The following is a 6,619-nucleotide window of genomic DNA, read 5'->3' on the forward strand; positions in this document are numbered from 1 at the left end:
AGATGTTTATTGGAAGACACACAGACATAGCACAATTCATGTTTAGGGAGATGGATTTCTTGCAATTGCAAAAGTCAATGGCATTTCACAAATGCTCTCAGCACTCTTTATTGACTTTCTGGATAGATATTTCTACTAATGAAATGAATCAGAGTTTCATGAAGCATTGATGATACGGATAAACACCAACTTATCTTAAACATACCCCATGCCATGATACTTTTTGAACTAGTTTCTGTTACATCTTTTGATATTATCATGTTTGGCATATTTATAACTTCTTTCTAAACAATGTACACTTATACAATTTGAGTAACAGGTGGAAAATCATTATCTTTAAGAGTTTTGGAATATTCATATAAATTAAATAGATATATATGTTAATAATAAAAGGAAAATAATAACTGAATCATGAGGAGTTCAGAATGTAAGTTGGTTTAAAAGGCAAAAATATTTAGCCTTTATCTCACTCATAGTTATGGAATCAACAATCTGCAAAACATTGTAAAAATGTTATATTTTCCATAACATATTGGGAAAATGCAAATTTTAATTAAGGAAAACACTCAGAAAGCTAGGTTACCCCCTTAGGCTGTGGATATTTCTTAAAAGAGAGAACATTTAATAGAACGAGATATGGTCTTCACAATTAATAAAGAATACAAAATATTCAATCTTTTCTTTTTATCACATATTTAGAATAGTTTTAGAATTCATATACCTAGTTCATGCTTATTCTGTCTAAACATTCAATATCACTTAGAAACATCAATTAAAATCTTAATAAACCCTAAAAAATATTAGTTTTTATTTTAAAGATTGGTTTGCAGAAGGTCATTTGACCTATAATACCCATGCACCAAAAACAAAATATAGCTAAAAAAAAGTTGTCAAGCATACATTGAAGTGTTATTACATTGTTCATTCTACTGAAGAAAATTCTACCTACATGCATTGTAAAAATAAATGTACACCTTATGATGTTTCTATGTATATTTCTTGCTAAACCCTTTTGTCCTCCTTCTATTTCCATAAAGGATTTGGGGCAACTTGGAATAAAAGTGTTTTTAAATAAACCCAAGACTATTAATTCATGATGAAAGATTTTGAAAGAATGATAGAAGGAGAACTAAGGAGAAATATTATATGAAGTCTTGACTGGGGAAAACTATAACAAGTGATTTTAAACCTTAACACTAAATTTCTAGCAATCCAGGTCAAAAGACAACACAATGAATTGTATATCTCTCGATATCAAGTGGAAAATCAGTTCAATTGTAAAGTTCCTAGCTCTTGGAGGAATCTGATGCAAGGGTATTTTACAAAGGGTTTTGAACAAAATAATGAATGAAGACCTCAACAGCAGTTGTTTTTTATTTAATGCCATAGAAAAGTTTCCTATCATATCAGACCATCTATGAGAGCTGAGGATATAATATTTAAACAGAGTTCAATAATAAATAAAAATTCTGAAGAGAACCAAGGGGTATAGTCAAGGTTTGTTACTTTTCGCTCTTCAAGTTTTTATTAAAATAGAGGATATGATGAGAACTTTCCTAATTACAAGTATTTTTCAATTACTTCCATTGGAAATAATTTTGTTACAAACATGCAACAGTAATAATGTTTTGCCCCACTATACTACAGGAAAATGATTTATTCAGAAGACATGTTATATCTATCTACGTCATAATATAACTTTTGGAGAAACTTAATATATCACGGACTAAAGAACATAGAACCAGGGAGATATAAGAAACATAACCAGGGAGACGAACACGCCCCAAACTGAAAAATATAGACTTACGCTAGTCCTGTTGAAGAGTCTCTCTCAACTAGAGTTTTGACAAGAGTTTTATAGAAAAGCGTTTACTAGAAAAGTAGCTACCATAAACTGGTGTTTAAAAGTCTAGTCTCTAGACTAGGACTATGGTCAGACTGGCTGGGTTTAAGGTCCAAGCATATCACTTCCTGGATGGAAACAGTTAGATTAGCTATTTAATCTCTCCAACAATCTATTCCTCTTTAAAATAAATTTGATAACAAAAATAATTAGGTAATCATGGAAACATCAATGATGTAAGTTGTTTAACATAATATCAAATATCTGGTGAGCATTCTGTCAGTGCTAAAAACACTCAACATTTTTTTTTGATAGAAAGTAATGTTTCCTAAATAGTAGTCAAGAACATGAGACAGTTTTTTATTTCAAAAGTTACCAGGCCTGCATTCTGCTTTTGTCTTAAAAGCAAGTCTTTCAAATGCATTATTTTTTTATTGGCAGACCGTTTCATAAAATACATTGAACCAAGGAAAAGAAGAGGAGTTTATATCTGGAATCCATTTTTTAATCACAGACTTCTCAGCTGGGCCACAAGTTTTATAGAATTAGATTTATTTGTGATCATTAGCTGAAGCATTCACTTCATAGTAAAAAACTAATTTACAAAGATTTGCATCCTCTGAAATCTTATTAAACATTTAGCTTTGGGATACTTCAGAACTGTTTTCTCTGTGTTTGGTAAAGCTCTATAAATTTACTACATAAAAAAGAAACCCAGTGATGTCTCAAAAAAAAAAAAAATGAAAACATACATATACATACAATAAGCAAACAAACAAATAGATTACTAACCTTTCTTCTCATATTGACCTTGAGGTGTGTTTACCTGGTCAAAATGCAAAAGCTAGAATGAGCTCCCTTTTACAAACTGAAGAGTTCAGAGTCCAGTGAGAACTTCACTAGAAATTTCTCCTCAGTAAGAAAATTCTGTAATTCTGCTTGACATGCCATAATAAATTTTTAAATATATTGACTTTCTTTTGCTTTGCTTCCTCGCTTTTGTATGATTTAATCACAGACCTTTGAGACATGATTACCCTTTGTCTTATGCTTGAATCTAAAAAGAGAAGTTGAAGAAATTTTTCTGATATGAATGCCACTGCACAACTTTCTTCAATAATTAATTGCTTCATTTTTTCAGCTATTCATTTAACAAATATTTATTGACTAGTTACTGTGTGATTTTTTCTTTTGCCAAAAAAAGCAAAATAATGAGAGAAAACTCATTCCTAAGAGAAAAATAAAAGCTATAAAAAAGCCATCACTTCTCGAATAGCTATTATAAGCCCAAATACCGAAAAGATGGGTACAGTTGTTTTTACTATTTTATCAGTTAATACTGGTTACATCAAGTTACTGTCATCAAGTAATCAGGCTGAGGTGGGCACAGCCAAATGTTACCTCAGGGCTGTCTAACGTTGACACCTGTGCTCTGCACAACTCCTCCTCTAGTGCTGTCAAAAAATATAAAAGAAGGGAAGCAGAAGCATGAATACACAATAAAGTAGAATGACCAGAAGTTTTCAATAGCAAAAATTAATATTCACTAACCAAAGATGTTTTAGAAAAAATATTAATAAGACTAGTATATGTTCTATTCCTAAGTAGGATCATTCTCATTCAATCCAAAACCATACCAAAATTTTTACATTACTTTTCAAAATTCTTTCCATAATCCCAGTCCATTTTTTATCTTCTCCCTTTCTTACCAAAGAGCAAATAATTGCTTTTTGTATAGATTAAATTTACCAAGAAATTTTTATTCAGAGTAATAATAATATTGTCAGGGATTTCATGGATAAGGAAGAAAATGGACCAGAAGACGACCATGATTTTTTTTTTTCATATGCCTTCAGTCTTAAGTCATGGAAAACCTCTAGGTCCAAATAGTAAGATACAGGTTTCTAAAGTTGATAGCCTCAGTTTATATTTTTCTGAAGAAAGTTTGCAGTATACCTTTATATACATTAAAACTTTTCATCTCAATTTAAAAGCAAATCATTTAGCATATCTGTTTATTGAGGGTTTGTATTTTAATCAAAACTTTTTCATCTGGCTCTCTCTTGGCTGCCTTTGAAATCAAATCCAATTAATGACAATAACAACATGAGTTGTTTGAGGAAGCATTCCCCTCTGACCTCAATCCTAGACTCCCCAGAGAAAACAATAATGCCCTTAGGCACCAAGGAGAAGGCCACTGTGTGTTTATCCTTGAGTTCTTTGCCTTCCTGGTTCTATGGTGGATCACTGAATGGTGTAAATTTTAGAAGTCTGTAGGTTTTAGCAAGGACAATTCTTCATCTTTTAGCAATGTGAAAGCAAGTCTAAGCATGAGACCAAAAATAAAACATTATTTAAAGAAAAAAAAAATGAGACCACTTAGAAGAGAAAAGTTAAAACATTCTTTTAAACCATACGCAATTTTAAATGTAAATGCTGAAACTTATAGATATTTATCTATTCCATACATATTCTACATCTGAAATATATTTTCTGAACAGTGTACCTTGAATTGACAGTAAAGCTCCTGTTCACTAGTTACTGAGCAATGCTGCATCCGGGAAGCATAAACTTTCTTTAGACATTTATCTGTTTATTTTTCAAGAGCAACATTGCCATCTACAGGATATAAAATGACAAAATTCTGCCACTCTAAAGACACGTTTGCAATCAAAACTAGAAATCACTGAGGTTGAAAATGTATGTGTCCGAAATCAATCCTATTTGATTATCCTGCCAGGCACTGCTATTTTGCAAATTATCACCATCTCACAGCTCACACACAAAAAATAATAAATAAATAAAAAGGAATGCATTAGGTAGACTTTGCCACAGCTTCTTTATCTTTGGTAACAGTATTAGAGGGTTTTCTCAAAGGCTCTACTATGGTAAGTGTTAAGGAGCTGGAATAAAAGCTAATATTAGTATGAGGTGTTTGGTTGTTTATGTTAAGGATCAGGCTTGGCACCTAATATCAACTTTTCTTGAAGTTAGTTGGATGTATTTTACATAAACTTCCTCACAGAATTCAAATAACAAATACAGCAAATAGTCTTTCATAGATTTCAAATAACAAATAGAGCAAACATGTCTTTCTCTTAGTACAGAAGACACCTGAATTGGAGATTGAGTAATGAGTCTATCTGATAGTCAAATCAGACTTCCTAACAATCAGATGACATGACAAAGGAGAAACTTTTAACCCATTTTACAAATTAAAAAAATAACAAAAAAACAACAACAACAAAAACAAGCATGTAAGGTGATGACCTTGAAAAGAGTTCCTTGTCTGTCTATTTGAAAAAGTGGGGTGGAAGTGGGTGGAGTCAGGACAGGAGGGAAGGGGAGGAAGAGGAGGGAGAGGAAGGAGAGGAGGAGGAGAGAGAGAGAAACAACATAACTCATTTTCTCCATTTGACACACAGACTAAAATACAAGCTAAGAAATAATATAAAATATACAAATGGTAATAAGAAACTATTTTTGACTGCTCAGTGGGACCTCAGTTCAGTTGAAATTGGAATTACAATATTTATTTTAAAAAGCTTGAATGTTTCAGGAAAAGCTATTATAATTGCCTAGTACATTTCTAATCTCTTTTCCTGAAGTTATTGAATATTAGGATGTATAATCAGTTCACTCTAATTCCTTAATTATGGCTCATTTAGAGACTAGGAGATGGACAGGATAGCATTCTACATTCTTGTGATTACCCTACCTTCTTATAATTTTTAAAATCAACTCTTAGAATAAAGAATGGGAATAATATAACGCCATCTCAATATTAAAAAATCACATAAAAGTATATAAGTCTATTTTATTACCACAATGCTAACCAGAAAGTAGCCATGAAGAAATATTGGTGTGTTGGAGCCAAAGAAAAAGCCTCATTAAAATGAGAAAACAGTTTGAAAAAACTCAAAGGTTTGTATCAAAGGTTTACTTTACAGCTTTTCATCATATATCCAGCATATCATCTAGGTCCATGAATAAAGTTTAATTCAAAAGATTAACAAAAAATAATTCTAGCCACAAAAAACACATTTTATCTTTATGCAGTCACCAAACAAGGAACAAATGTTTATATGAACTAAATGAGTAGCTTTAATCCAAGGCAAATATATGAAATAAGGGGCCAAACTTTGGCTGAACCCAGGATGGCTATCACCTTTGAAAAACAATTTGTCTGACATCTTTCATTGCTACAATATACAGAGGACACCCCCTTTATGGAAACTGCTTTCCTCAAGATTCTCAGTGACCTCCAGCATTGTCAAATCCAATGGAAAGTTCTTAGACTTCATCTTCCTTAACTCCAGAGCACTTGACATGATTTTTCTCTCCTTCCTGAAATACTGTTTCCATGTGGCTTCCAGAATATAGCATACTCTTAATTCTTCCTTCCAAGATTCTGGCTACTTCTCTCCGCCTCTTTGCTATGTCATCTTCCTCTTCTGATCTCTGACTGCTGGTTTGCTCTCAGAGATCAGTCCTTGAGCCTCTTCTGTTTTCCATCTATACTAAATTATTCCTTCCACTCCGTGTTTTAAACATTATCTTTATGTCGCTGGTTCTCAAATGTATATAACCAGCTCCAAATTTTACCTCAATTTGAGACTCCTAGGACTAAACTGCCTACTCAACATCTCCATTTCACTATATAATGGAGCATCTGATGCTTGATATGTTTAGATCAGAATTTTTTATTCTCCTTCACCCCTGTGCCTACTTCTATTTTTAGGGTTTCCCATCACAGTAAACATTACTTCTTAGGCA

The sequence above is a fragment of the Pteropus medius genome, unplaced genomic scaffold, assembly GCF_902729225.1.
Source record: "Pteropus medius unplaced genomic scaffold, Ma_sr-lr_union100, whole genome shotgun sequence".
NCBI classification, from domain to species: Eukaryota; Metazoa; Chordata; class Mammalia; order Chiroptera; family Pteropodidae; genus Pteropus; species Pteropus medius.